This window comes from Oncorhynchus mykiss, unplaced genomic scaffold (assembly GCF_013265735.2).
Source record: "Oncorhynchus mykiss isolate Arlee unplaced genomic scaffold, USDA_OmykA_1.1 un_scaffold_182, whole genome shotgun sequence".
In the NCBI taxonomy this organism is placed as follows: Eukaryota; Metazoa; Chordata; class Actinopteri; order Salmoniformes; family Salmonidae; genus Oncorhynchus; species Oncorhynchus mykiss.
This window is the reverse complement of record NW_023493672.1, coordinates 305,306-320,000: the sequence shown is the minus strand read 5'-3', so window position 1 is coordinate 320,000 and position 14,695 is coordinate 305,306. Positions and strand designations below refer to the sequence as shown.

Sequence of the window (14,695 nt, the reverse complement as noted above, 5' to 3'; positions counted from 1 at the left end):
CTCTCTCCCTCTCTCTTTCACTCTCTCTCCCTGTCTCTCTCTCTCCCCTGTCTCTCTCTCTCTCCCTGTCTCTCTCTCTCTCTCTCTGTCTCTCTCTCTCTCCCTGTCTCTCTCTATCTCTCTTCTAATGATGGAGGTCACAGGTCAAAGTAAGAGTGAAAGAGGGAGAGGGAAGGAGAGGAAGGGAGGAGAGAGAGAGTGAGAGAGAGACCAGGGCTAAGAGAGAGGGAGGAGGGGAAGGGAGGAGAGAGAGACCAGGGCTAAGAGAGAGGGAAGGAGAGAAATGGAGGAGAGAGAGAGCGAGAGAGACACCAGGACTAAGAGAGAGGGAGGAGAGGAAGGGAGGAGAGAGAGAGAGAGACCAGGGCTAAGAGAGAGGGAAGGAGAGGAAGGGAGGAGGGGAAGGGAGGAGAGAGAATGAGAGGAAGGGAGGAGTGAGAAGGAGAGGAAAGGAGAGAGAGAGAATTCCCAAAACAATGAATTTAACAGTATTGATTTTGTTATTATGTTTGAGCAAAAGAACACAGCATTAACTATGGAAAAATGCATAGAATTGAATTGCCGGACATTAGCTTCTAAGCTCCATGGAGAAATCACTGACAAGGTGGAGGTTGTCACATCCACCAACTATGTTGATCTTTTGAGAGAGAGAGAGAGAGAGAGAGAGAGAGAGAGAAAGAGAGAGAGACTAAACTTCACAAAAGGTTAAATACTAGATCCCAATACCTATTGAGTTGACTTGTTATTCTAGCCTGTCTATCTATGGGTAACAGGGTTGACTTGTTATTCTAGCCTGTCTATCTATGGTGTAACAGGGTTGACTTGTTATTCTAGCCTGTCTGTCTATGGATAACAGGGTTGACTTGTTATTCTAGCCTGTCTATCTATGGTGTAACAGGGTTGACTTGTTATTCTAGCCTGTCTATCTATGGATAACAGGGTTGATGTGTTATTCTAGCCTGTCTGTCTATGGGTAACAGGGTTGACTTGTTATTCTAGCCTGTCTGTCTATGAGTAACAGGGTTGATGTGTTATTCTAGCCTGTCTGTATATGGGTAACAGGGTTGACTTGTTATTCTAGCCTGTCTATCTATGGATAACAGGGTTGACTTGTTAATCTAGCCTGTCTGTCTATGAGTAACAGGGTTGACTTGTTATTCTAGCCTGTCTGTCTATAGGTAACAGGGTTGACTTGTTCATCTAGCCTGTCTGTCTATGGGTAACAGGGTTGACTTGTTATTCTAGCCTGTCTGTCTATGAGTAACAGGGTTGATGTGTTATTCTAGCCTGTCTGTCTATAGATAACAGGGTTGACTTGTTATTCTAGCCTGTCTGTCTATAGGTAACAGGGTTGACTTGTTATTCTAGCCTGTCTGTCTATAGGTAACAGGGTTGATGTGTTATTCTAGCCTGTCTGTCTATGAGTAACAGGGTTGATGTGTTATTCTAGCCTGTCTGTCTATAGATAACAGGGTTGACTTGTTATTCTAGCCTGTCTGTCTATAGGTAACAGGGTTGACTTGTTAATCTAGCCTGTCTGTCTATGAGTAACAGGGTTGATGTGTTATTCTAGCCTGTCTGTCTATAGATAACAGGGTTGACTTGTTATTCTAGCCTGTCTGTCTATAGGTAACAGGGTTGACTTGTTATTCTAGCCTGTCTGTCTATAGGTAACAGGGTTGATGTGTTATTCTAGCCTGTCTGTCTATGGATAACAGGGTTGACTTGTTATTCTAGCCTGTCTGTCTATGGGTAACAGGGTTGATGTGTTATTCTAGCCTGTCTGTCTATAGGTAACAGGGTTGATGTGTTATTCTAGCCTGTCTGTCTATAGGTAACAGGGTTGACTTGTTATTCTAGCCTGTCTATCTATGAGTAACAGGGCTGTTGTGTTATTCTAGCCTGTCTATCTATGAGTAACAGGGTTGATGTGTTATTCTAGCCTGTCTGTCTATAGGTAACAGGGTTGACTTGTTATTCTAGCCTGTCTGTCTATGGGTAACAGGGTTGACTTGTTATTCTAGCCTGTCTGTCTATGAGTAACAGGGTTGACTTGTTATTCTAGCCTGTCTGTCTATAGGTAACAGGGTTGACTTGTTATTCTAGCCTGTCTGTCTATAGGTAACAGGGTTGATGTGTTATTCTAGCCTGTCTGTCTATAGGTAACAGGGTTGACTTGTTATTCTAGCCTGTCTGTCTATAGGTAACAGGGTTGTTGTGTTATTCTAGCCTGTCTATCTATGAGTAACAGGGTTGACTTGTTATTCTAGCCTGTCTGTCTATGAGTAACAGGGTTGACTTGTTATTCTAGCCTGTCTGTCTATGAGTAACAGGGTTGACTTGTTATTCTAGCCTGTCTGTCTATAGGTAACAGGGTTGACTTGTTATTCTAGCCTGTCTATCTATGAGTAACAGGGTTGACTTGTTATTCTAGCCTGTCTATGAGTATCAGGGTTGACTTGTTATTCTAGCCTGTCTATCTATGAGTAACAGGGTTGACTTGTTATTCTAGCCTGTCTATGAGTAACAGGGTTGACTTGTTATTCTAGCCTGTCTATGAGTAACAGGGTTGACTCGTTATTCTAGCCTGTCTGTCTATGGGTAACAGGGTTGACTTGTTATTCTAGCCTGTCTGTCTATGAGTAACAGGGTTGACTTGTTAATCTAGCCTGTCTGTCTATGAGTAACAGGGTTGATGTGTTATTCTAGCCTGTCTGTCTATAGGTAACAGGGTTGACTTGTTATTCTAGCCTGTCTGTCTATGGGTAACAGGGTTGACTTGTTATTCTAGCCTGTCTGTCTATGAGTAACAGGGTTGACTTGTTATTCTAGCCTGTCTGTCTATGAGTAACAGGGTTGACTTGTTATTCTAGCCTGTCTGTCTATGGGTAACAGGGTTGACTTGTTATTCTAGCCTGTCTGTCTATGAGTAGCAGGGTTGACTTGTTATTCTAGCCTGTCTGTCTATGGGTAACAGGGTTGACTTGTTATTCTAGCCTGTCTGTCTATGGGTAACAGGGTTGACTTGTTATTCTAGCCTGTCTGTCTATGAGTAACAGGGTTGATGTGTTATTCTAGCCTGTCTGTCTATAGATAACAGGGTTGACTTGTTATTCTAGCCTGTCTGTCTATAGGTAACAGGGTTGACTTGTTATTCTAGCCTGTCTGTCTATAGGTAACAGGGTTGATGTGTTATTCTAGCCTGTCTGTCTATGGATAACAGGGTTGACTTGTTATTCTAGCCTGTCTGTCTATAGGTAACAGGGTTGATGTGTTATTCTAGCCTGTCTGTCTATAGGTAACAGGGTTGATGTGTTATTCTAGCCTGTCTGTCTATAGGTAACAGGGTTGACTTGTTATTCTAGCCTGTCTGTCTATGGGTAACAGGGTTGACTTGTTATTCTAGCCTGTCTGTCTATGAGTAACAGGGTTGACTTGTTATTCTAGCCTGTCTGTCTATAGGTAACAGGGTTGACTTGTTATTCTAGCCTGTCTGTCTATAGGTAACAGGGTTGATGTGTTATTCTAGCCTGTCTGTCTATAGGTAACAGGGTTGACTTGTTATTCTAGCCTGTCTGTCTATAGGTAACAGGGTTGTTGTGTTATTCTAGCCTGTCTATCTATGAGTAACAGGGTTGACTTGTTATTCTAGCCTGTCTGTCTATGAGTAACAGGGTTGACTTGTTATTCTAGCCTGTCTGTCTATGAGTAACAGGGTTGACTTGTTATTCTAGCCTGTCTGTCTATAGGTAACAGGGTTGACTTGTTATTCTAGCCTGTCTATCTATGAGTAACAGGGTTGACTTGTTATTCTAGCCTGTCTATGAGTATCAGGGTTGACTTGTTATTCTAGCCTGTCTATCTATGAGTAACAGGGTTGACTTGTTATTCTAGCCTGTCTATGAGTAACAGGGTTGACTTGTTATTCTAGCCTGTCTATGAGTAACAGGGTTGACTTGTTATTCTAGCCTGTCTGTCTATGGGTAACAGGGTTGACTTGTTATTCTAGCCTGTCTGTCTATGAGTAACATGGTTGACTTGTTAATCTAGCCTGTCTGTCTATGGGTAACAGGGTTGATGTGTTATTCTAGCCTGTCTGTCTATGGGTAACAGGGTTGACTTGTTATTCTAGCCTGTCTATCTATGGGTAACAGGGTTGACTTGTTATTCTAGCCTGTCTATCTATGGGTAACAGGGTTGATGTGTTATTCTAGCCTGTCTATCTATGGTGTAACAGGGTTGACTTGTTATTCTAGCCTGTCTATCTATGGGTAACAGGGTTGACTTGTTATTCTAGCCTGTCTATCTATAGGTAACAGGGTTGACTTGTTATTCTAGCCTGTCTGTCTATGGGTAACAGGGTTGACTTGTTATTCTAGCCTGTCTATCTATGGTGTAACAGGGTTGACTTGTTATTCTAGCCTGTCTATCTATGGGTAACAGGGTTGACTTGTTATTCTAGCCTGTCTGTCTATGGGTAACATGGTTGACTTGTTATTCTGGCCTGTCTATCTATAGGTAACAGGGTTGACTTGTTATTCTAGCCTGTCTATCTATGGGTAACAGGGTTGACTTGTTATTCTAGCCTGTCTATCTATGGTGTAACAGGGTTGACTTGTTATTCTAGCCTGTCTGTCTATGGGTAACAGGGTTGACTTGTTATTCTAGCCTGTCTGTCTATGGGTAACAGGGTTGACTTGTTATTCTAGCCTGTCTGTCTATGGTGTAACAGGGTTGACTTGTTATTCTAGCCTGTCTATCTATGGGTAACAGGGTTGACTTGTTATTCTAGCCTGTCTATCTATGGGTAACAGGGTTGACTTGTTATTCTAGCCTGTCTGTCTATGGGTAACAGGGTTGACTTGTTATTCTAGCCTGTCTGTCTATGGGTAACAGGGTTGACTTGTTATTCTAGCCTGTCTATCTATGGTGTAACAGGGTTGACTTGTTATTCTAGCCTGTCTATCTATGGGTAACAGGGTTGACTTGTTATTCTAGCCTGTCTGTCTATGGGTAACATGGTTGACTTGTTATTCTGGCCTGTCTATCTATAGGTAACAGGGTTGACTTGTTATTCTAGCCTGTCTATCTATGGGTAACAGGGTTGACTTGTTATTCTAGCCTGTCTATCTATGGTGTAACAGGGTTGACTTGTTATTCTAGCCTGTCTGTCTATGGGTAACAGGGTTGACTTGTTATTCTAGCCTGTCTGTCTATGGGTAACAGGGTTGACTTGTTATTCTAGCCTGTCTGTCTATGGTGTAACAGGGTTGACTTGTTATTCTAGCCTGTCTATCTATGGGTAACAGGGTTGACTTGTTATTCTAGCCTGTCTATCTATGGGTAACAGGGTTGACTTGTTATTCTAGCCTGTCTATCTATAGGTAACAGGGTTGACTTGTTATTCTAGCCTGTCTGTCTATGGGTAACAGGGTTGACTTGTTATTCTAGCCTGTCTGTCTATGAGTAACAGGGTTGATGTGTTATTCTAGCCTGTCTGTATATGGGTAACAGGGTTGACTTGTTATTCTAGCCTGTCTATCTATGGATAACAGGGTTGACTTGTTAATCTAGCCTGTCTGTCTATGAGTAACAGGGTTGACTTGTTATTCTAGCCTGTCTGTCTATAGGTAACAGGGTTGACTTGTTCATCTAGCCTGTCTGTCTATGGGTAACAGGGTTGACTTGTTATTCTAGCCTGTCTGTCTATGAGTAACAGGGTTGATGTGTTATTCTAGCCTGTCTGTCTATAGATAACAGGGTTGACTTGTTATTCTAGCCTGTCTGTCTATAGGTAACAGGGTTGACTTGTTATTCTAGCCTGTCTGTCTATAGGTAACAGGGTTGATGTGTTATTCTAGCCTGTCTGTCTATGAGTAACAGGGTTGATGTGTTATTCTAGCCTGTCTGTCTATAGATAACAGGGTTGACTTGTTATTCTAGCCTGTCTGTCTATAGGTAACAGGGTTGACTTGTTAATCTAGCCTGTCTGTCTATGAGTAACAGGGTTGATGTGTTATTCTAGCCTGTCTGTCTATAGATAACAGGGTTGACTTGTTATTCTAGCCTGTCTGTCTATAGGTAACAGGGTTGACTTGTTATTCTAGCCTGTCTGTCTATAGGTAACAGGGTTGATGTGTTATTCTAGCCTGTCTGTCTATGGATAACAGGGTTGACTTGTTATTCTAGCCTGTCTGTCTATAGGTAACAGGGTTGATGTGTTATTCTAGCCTGTCTGTCTATAGGTAACAGGGTTGATGTGTTATTCTAGCCTGTCTGTCTATAGGTAACAGGGTTGACTTGTTATTCTAGCCTGTCTATCTATGAGTAACAGGGCTGTTGTGTTATTCTAGCCTGTCTATCTATGAGTAACAGGGTTGATGTGTTATTCTAGCCTGTCTGTCTATAGGTAACAGGGTTGACTTGTTATTCTAGCCTGTCTGTCTATGGGTAACAGGGTTGACTTGTTATTCTAGCCTGTCTGTCTATGAGTAACAGGGTTGACTTGTTATTCTAGCCTGTCTGTCTATAGGTAACAGGGTTGACTTGTTATTCTAGCCTGTCTGTCTATAGGTAACAGGGTTGATGTGTTATTCTAGCCTGTCTGTCTATAGGTAACAGGGTTGACTTGTTATTCTAGCCTGTCTGTCTATAGGTAACAGGGTTGTTGTGTTATTCTAGCCTGTCTATCTATGAGTAACAGGGTTGACTTGTTATTCTAGCCTGTCTGTCTATGAGTAACAGGGTTGACTTGTTATTCTAGCCTGTCTGTCTATGAGTAACAGGGTTGACTTGTTATTCTAGCCTGTCTGTCTATAGGTAACAGGGTTGACTTGTTATTCTAGCCTGTCTATCTATGAGTAACAGGGTTGACTTGTTATTCTAGCCTGTCTATGAGTATCAGGGTTGACTTGTTATTCTAGCCTGTCTATCTATGAGTAACAGGGTTGACTTGTTATTCTAGCCTGTCTATGAGTAACAGGGTTGACTTGTTATTCTAGCCTGTCTATGAGTAACAGGGTTGACTCGTTATTCTAGCCTGTCTGTTTATGGGTAACAGGGTTGACTTGTTATTCTAGCCTGTCTGTCTATGAGTAACAGGGTTGACTTGTTAATCTAGCCTGTCTGTCTATGAGTAACAGGGTTGATGTGTTATTCTAGCCTGTCTGTCTATAGGTAACAGGGTTGACTTGTTATTCTAGCCTGTCTGTCTATGGGTAACAGGGTTGACTTGTTATTCTAGCCTGTCTGTCTATGAGTAACAGGGTTGACTTGTTATTCTAGCCTGTCTGTCTATGAGTAACAGGGTTGACTTGTTATTCTAGCCTGTCTGTCTATGGGTAACAGGGTTGACTTGTTATTCTAGCCTGTCGGTCTATGAGTAGCAGGGTTGACTTGTTATTCTAGCCTGTCTGTCTATGGGTAACAGGGTTGACTTGTTATTCTAGCCTGTCTGTCTATGGGTAACAGGGTTGACTTGTTATTCTAGCCTGTCTGTCTATGAGTAACAGGGTTGATGTGTTATTCTAGCCTGTCTGTCTATAGATAACAGGGTTGACTTGTTATTCTAGCCTGTCTGTCTATAGGTAACAGGGTTGACTTGTTATTCTAGCCTGTCTGTCTATAGGTAACAGGGTTGATGTGTTATTCTAGCCTGTCTGTCTATGGATAACAGGGTTGACTTGTTATTCTAGCCTGTCTGTCTATAGGTAACAGGGTTGATGTGTTATTCTAGCCTGTCTGTCTATAGGTAACAGGGTTGATGTGTTATTCTAGCCTGTCTGTCTATAGGTAACAGGGTTGACTTGTTATTCTAGCCTGTCTGTCTATGGGTAACAGGGTTGACTTGTTATTCTAGCCTGTCTGTCTATGAGTAACAGGGTTGACTTGTTATTCTAGCCTGTCTGTCTATAGGTAACAGGGTTGACTTGTTATTCTAGCCTGTCTGTCTATAGGTAACAGGGTTGATGTTATTCTAGCCTGTCTGTCTATAGGTAACAGGGTTGACTTGTTATTCTAGCCTGTCTGTCTATAGGTAACAGGGTTGTTGTGTTATTCTAGCCTGTCTATCTATGAGTAACAGGGTTGACTTGTTATTCTAGCCTGTCTGTCTATGAGTAACAGGGTTGACTTGTTATTCTAGCCTGTCTGTCTATGAGTAACAGGGTTGACTTGTTATTCTAGCCTGTCTGTCTATAGGTAACAGGGTTGACTTGTTATTCTAGCCTGTCTATCTATGAGTAACAGGGTTGACTTGTTATTCTAGCCTGTCTATGAGTATCAGGGTTGACTTGTTATTCTAGCCTGTCTATCTATGAGTAACAGGGTTGACTTGTTATTCTAGCCTGTCTATGAGTAACAGGGTTGACTTGTTATTCTAGCCTGTCTATGAGTAACAGGGTTGACTTGTTATTCTAGCCTGTCTGTCTATGGGTAACAGGGTTGACTTGTTATTCTAGCCTGTCTGTCTATGAGTAACAGGGTTGACTTGTTAATCTAGCCTGTCTGTCTATGGGTAACAGGGTTGATGTGTTATTCTAGCCTGTCTGTCTATGGGTAACAGGGTTGACTTGTTATTCTAGCCTGTCTATCTATGGGTAACAGGGTTGACTTGTTATTCTAGCCTGTCTATCTATGGGTAACAGGGTTGATGTGTTATTCTAGCCTGTCTATCTATGGTGTAACAGGGTTGACTTGTTATTCTAGCCTGTCTATCTATGGGTAACAGGGTTGACTTGTTATTCTAGCCTGTCTATCTATAGGTAACAGGGTTGACTTGTTATTCTAGCCTGTCTGTCTATGGGTAACAGGGTTGACTTGTTATTCTAGCCTGTCTATCTATGGTGTAACAGGGTTGACTTGTTATTCTAGCCTGTCTATCTATGGGTAACAGGGTTGACTTGTTATTCTAGCCTGTCTGTCTATGGGTAACATGGTTGACTTGTTATTCTGGCCTGTCTATCTATAGGTAACAGGGTTGACTTGTTATTCTAGCCTGTCTATCTATGGGTAACAGGGTTGACTTGTTATTCTAGCCTGTCTATCTATGGTGTAACAGGGTTGACTTGTTATTCTAGCCTGTCTGTCTATGGGTAACAGGGTTGACTTGTTATTCTGGCCTGTCTGTCTATGGGTAACAGGGTTGACTTGTTATTCTAGCCTGTCTGTCTATGGTGTAACAGGGTTGACTTGTTATTCTAGCCTGTCTATCTATGGGTAACAGGGTTGACTTGTTATTCTAGCCTGTCTATCTATGGGTAACAGGGTTGACTTGTTATTCTAGCCTGTCTATCTATAGGTAACAGGGTTGACTTGTTATTCTAGCCTGTCTGTCTATGGGTAACAGGGTTGACTTGTTATTCTAGCCTGTCTATCTATGGTGTAACAGGGTTGACTTGTTATTCTAGCCTGTCTATCTATGGGTAACAGGGTTGACTTGTTATTCTAGCCTGTCTGTCTATGGGTAACATGGTTGACTTGTTATTCTGGCCTGTCTATCTATAGGTAACAGGGTTGACTTGTTATTCTAGCCTGTCTATCTATGGGTAACAGGGTTGACTTGTTATTCTAGCCTGTCTATCTATGGTGTAACAGGGTTGACTTGTTATTCTAGCCTGTCTGTCTATGGGTAACAGGGTTGACTTGTTATTCTAGCCTGTCTGTCTATGGGTAACAGGGTTGACTTGTTATTCTAGCCTGTCTGTCTATGGTGTAACAGGGTTGACTTGTTATTCTAGCCTGTCTATCTATGGGTAACAGGGTTGACTTGTTATTCTAGCCTGTCTATCTATGGGTAACAGGGTTGACTTGTTATTCTAGCCTGTCTATCTATAGGTAACAGGGTTGACTTGTTATTCTAGCCTGTCTGTCTATGGGTAACAGGGTTGACTTGTTATTCTAGCCTGTCTGTCTATAGGTAACAGGGTTGATGTGTTATTCTAGCCTGCCTATCTATGGGTAACAGGGTTGACTTGTTATTCTAGCCTGTCTATCTATGGTGTAACAGGGTTGACTTGTTATTCTAGCCTGTCTATCTATGGGTAACAGGGTTGACTTGTTATTCTAGCCTGTCTGTCTATGGGTAACATGGTTGACTTGTTATTCTGGCCTGTCTATCTATAGGTAACAGGGTTGACTTGTTATTCTAGCCTGTCTATCTATGGGTAACAGGGTTGACTTGTTATTCTAGCCTGTCTATATATGGTGTAACAGGGTTGACTTGTTATTCTAGCCTGTCTGTCTATGGGTAACAGGGTTGACTTGTTATTCTAGCCTGTCTGTCTATGGGTAACAGGGTTGACTTGTTATTCTAGCCTGTCTGTCTATAGGTAACAGGGTTGATGTGTTATTCTAGCCTGTCTATCTATGGGTAACAGGGTTGACTTGTTATTCTAGCCTGTCTATCTATAGGTAACAGGGTTGACTTGTTATTCTAGCCTGTCTATCTATGGGTAACAGGGTTGACTTGTTATTCTCTCAGTTTTCCACCACAAAACACCAGAAACACCAGAAAACAGTCAAAGAGACGAGAACCAGCTCATCTGCAATTACGCTTTGATTTGACTATTAGATGTAAAAAATGTATTAAAAAAATATATATTTTAAAAGGAATATTTTCATCATATTAAAAAGGAGAGTTCAGTAAACAGGGTTGACCTTCATAAAATGAAAATCACTAATCTCATCATCTTCCGAAATGACTTTTCGTCAAAGTAACACGATAAGTAGGGCTTTACAACGATGGTGGATAACTTGGGAGACATTTTTTTGACGGGGGTTTTAAGTGGGTTCAAATCTTCCTTGAAAGTCACAGACGGTGCACAGAGGCACATGCCACTTTAGATTTATTCACATTACAAATATTTATTGAATTTTCTATGTGGTCTATATCAAAGGGCACTTCATTTAATCTGACAGGCTTTCACATGCCATAGTGGTGCACCAGCTCTACTTAACCATAGCAGAGGGAAGAGATCTCTACTTAACCATAGCAAAGGGAATAGATCTCTACTTAACCATAGCAAAGGATCTCTACTTAACCATAGCAAAGGGAATAGATCTCTACTTAACCATAGCAAAGGGAATAGATCTCTACTTAACCATAGCAAAGGATCTCTACTTAACCATAGCAAAGGGAATAGATCTCTACTTAACCATAGCAAAGGGAAGAGATCTCTACTTAACCATAGCAAAGGGAATAGATCTCTACTTAACCATAGCAAAGGGAATAGATCTCTACTTAACCATAGCAAAGGATCTCTACTTAACCATAGCAAAGAGAATAGATCTCTACTTAACCATAGCAAAGGGAATAGATCTCTACTTAACCATAGCAAAGAGAATAGATCTCTACTTAACCATAGCAAAGGGAATAGATCTCTACTTAACCATAGCAAAGGATCTCTACTTAACCATAGCAAAAAGAATAGATCTCTACTTAACCATAGCAAAGGGAATAGATCTCTACTTAACCATAGCAAAGGATCTCTACTTAACCATAGCAAAGAGAATAGATCTCTACTTAACCATAGCAAAGGATATCTACTTAACCATAGCAAAGAGAATAGATCTCTACTTAACCATAGCAAAGGGAATAGATCTCTACTTAACCATAGCAAAGAGAATAGATCTCTACTTAACCATAGCAAAGGGAATAGATCTCTACTTAACCATAGCAAAGGGAAGAGATCTCTACTTAACCATAGCAAAGGATCTCTACTTAACCATAGCAAAGGGAATAGATCTCTACTTAACCATAGCAGAGGGAAGAGATCTCTACTTAACCATAGCAAAGGGAATAGATCTCTACTTAACCATAGCAAAGGATCTCTACTTAACCATAGCAAAGGGAATAGATCTCTACTTAACCATAGCAAAGGATCTCTACTTAACCATAGCAAAGGGAATAGATCTCTACTTAACCATAGCAAAGGGAAGAGATCTCTACTTAACCATAGCAAAGGGAATAGATCTCTACTTAACCATAGCAAAGGGAATAGATCTCTACTTAACCATAGCAAAGGATCTCTACTTAACCATAGCAAAGAGAATAGATCTCTACTTAACCATAGCAAAGGGAATAGATCTCTACTTAACCATAGCAAAGAGAATAGATCTCTACTTAACCATAGCAAAGGGAATAGATCTCTACTTAACCATAGCAAAGGATCTCTACTTAACCATAGCAAAGGGAATAGATCTCTACTTAACCATAGCAAAGGGAATAGATCTCTACTTAACCATAGCAAAGGATCTCTACTTAACCATAGCAAAGGGAATAGATCTCTACTTAACCATAGCAAAGGGAAGAGATCTCTACTTAACCATAGCAAAGGGAATAGATCTCTACTTAACCATAGCAAAGGGAATAGATCTCTACTTAACCATAGCAAAGGATCTCTACTTAACCATAGCAAAGAGAATAGATCTCTACTTAACCATAGCAAAGGGAATAGATCTCTACTTAACCATAGCAAAGAGAATAGATCTCTACTTAACCATAGCAAAGGGAATAGATCTCTACTTAACCATAGCAAAGGATCTCTACTTAACCATAGCAAAAAGAATAGATCTCTACTTAACCATAGCAAAGGGAATAGATCTCTACTTAACCATAGCAAAGGATCTCTACTTAACCATAGCAAAGAGAATAGATCTCTACTTAACCATAGCAAAGGATATCTACTTAACCATAGCAAAGAGAATAGATCTCTACTTAACCATAGCAAAGGGAATAGATCTCTACTTAACCATAGCAAAGAGAATAGATCTCTACTTAACCATAGCAAAGGGAATAGATCTCTACTTAACCATAGCAAAGGGAAGAGATCTCTACTTAACCATAGCAAAGGATCTCTACTTAACCATAGCAAAGGGAATAGATCTCTACTTAACCATAGCAGAGGGAAGAGATCTCTACTTAACCATAGCAAAGGGAATAGATCTCTACTTAACCATAGCAAAGGATCTCTACTTAACCATAGCAAAGGGAATAGATCTCTACTTAACCATAGCAAAGGATCTCTACTTAACCATAGCAAAGGGAATAGATCTCTACTTAACCATAGCAAAGGGAATAGATCTCTACTTAACCATAGCAAAGGATCTCTACTTAACCATAGCAAAGAGAATAGATCTCTACTTAACCATAGCAAAGGGAATAGATCTCTACTTAACCATAGCAAAGAGAATAGATCTCTACTTAACCATAGCAAAGGGAATAGATCTCTACTTAACCATAGCAAAGGATCTCTACTTAACCATAGCAAAAAGAATAGATCTCTACTTAACCATAGCAAAGGGAATAGATCTCTACTTAACCATAGCAAAGGATCTCTACTTAACCATAGCAAAGAGAATAGATCTCTACTTAACCATAGCAAAGGATATCTACTTAACCATAGCAAAGAGAATAGATCTCTACTTAACCATAGCAAAGGGAATAGATCTCTACTTAACCATAGCAAAGAGAATAGATCTCTACTTAACCATAGCAAAGGGAATAGATCTCTACTTAACCATAGCAAAGGGAAGAGATCTCTACTTAACCATAGCAAAGGATCTCTACTTAACCATAGCAAAGGGAATAGATCTCTACTTAACCATAGCAAAGGGAAGAGATCTCTACTTAACCATAGCAAAGGGAATAGATCTCTACTTAACCATAGCAAAGGATCTCTACTTAACCATAGCAAAGGGAATAGATCTCTACTTAACCATAGCAAAGGGAATAGATCTCTACTTAACCATAGCAAAGGGAATAGATCTCTACTTAACCATAGCAAAGGGAATAGATCTCTACTTAACCATAGCAGAGGGAAGAGATCTCTACTTAACCATAGCAAAGGGAATAGATCTCTACTTAACCATAGCAAAGGGAATAGATCTCTACTTAACCATAGCAAAGGGAATAGATCTCTACTTAACCATAGCAAAGGGAAGAGATCTCTACTTAACCATAGCAAAGGGAATAGATCTCTACTTAACCATAGCAAATGATCTCTACTTAACCATAGCAAAGGATCTCTACTTAACCATAGCAAAGGGAATAGATCTCTACTTAACCATAGCAAATGATCTCTACTTAACCATAGCAAAGGATCTCTACTTAACCATAGCAAAGGGAATAGATCTCTACTTAACCATAGCAAAGGATCTCTACTTAACCATAGCAAAGGGAAGAGATCTCTACTTAACCATAGCAAAGGGAATAGATCTCTACTTAACCATAGCAAAGGATCTCTACTTAACCATAGCAAAGGGAAGAGATCTCTACTTAACCATAGCAAAGGATCTCTACTTAACCATAGCAAAGAGAATAGATCTCTACTTAACCATAGCAAAGGGAAGAGATCTCTACTTAACCATAGCAAAGGATCTCTACTTAACCATAGCAAAGGGAATAGATCTCTACTTAACCATAGCAAAGGATCTCTACTTAACCATAGCAAAGGGAATAGATCTCTACTTAACCATAGCAAAGAGAATAGATCTCTACTTAACCATAGCAAAGGGAAGAGATCTCTACTTAACCATAGCAAAGGATCTCTACTTAACCATAGCAAAGGGGAGAGATCTCTACTTAACCATAGCAAAGGGAAGAGATCTCTACTTAACCATAGCAAAGGGGAGAGATCTCTACTTAACCATAGCAAAGGATCTCTACTTAACCATAGCAAAGGATCTCTACTTAACC

At 40.4% G+C, this 14,695-nt stretch overlaps 1 protein-coding gene across 1 annotated transcript in view; it reads left to right on the top strand.

Moving 5' to 3' along the window:
• The window catches only part of LOC110519864 (receptor-type tyrosine-protein phosphatase delta-like), a 279,764-nt gene that overhangs the window by 83,161 nt on the left and 181,908 nt on the right, over window positions 1-14,695 (top strand). The gene's annotated exons all lie outside the window — the stretch shown is intronic.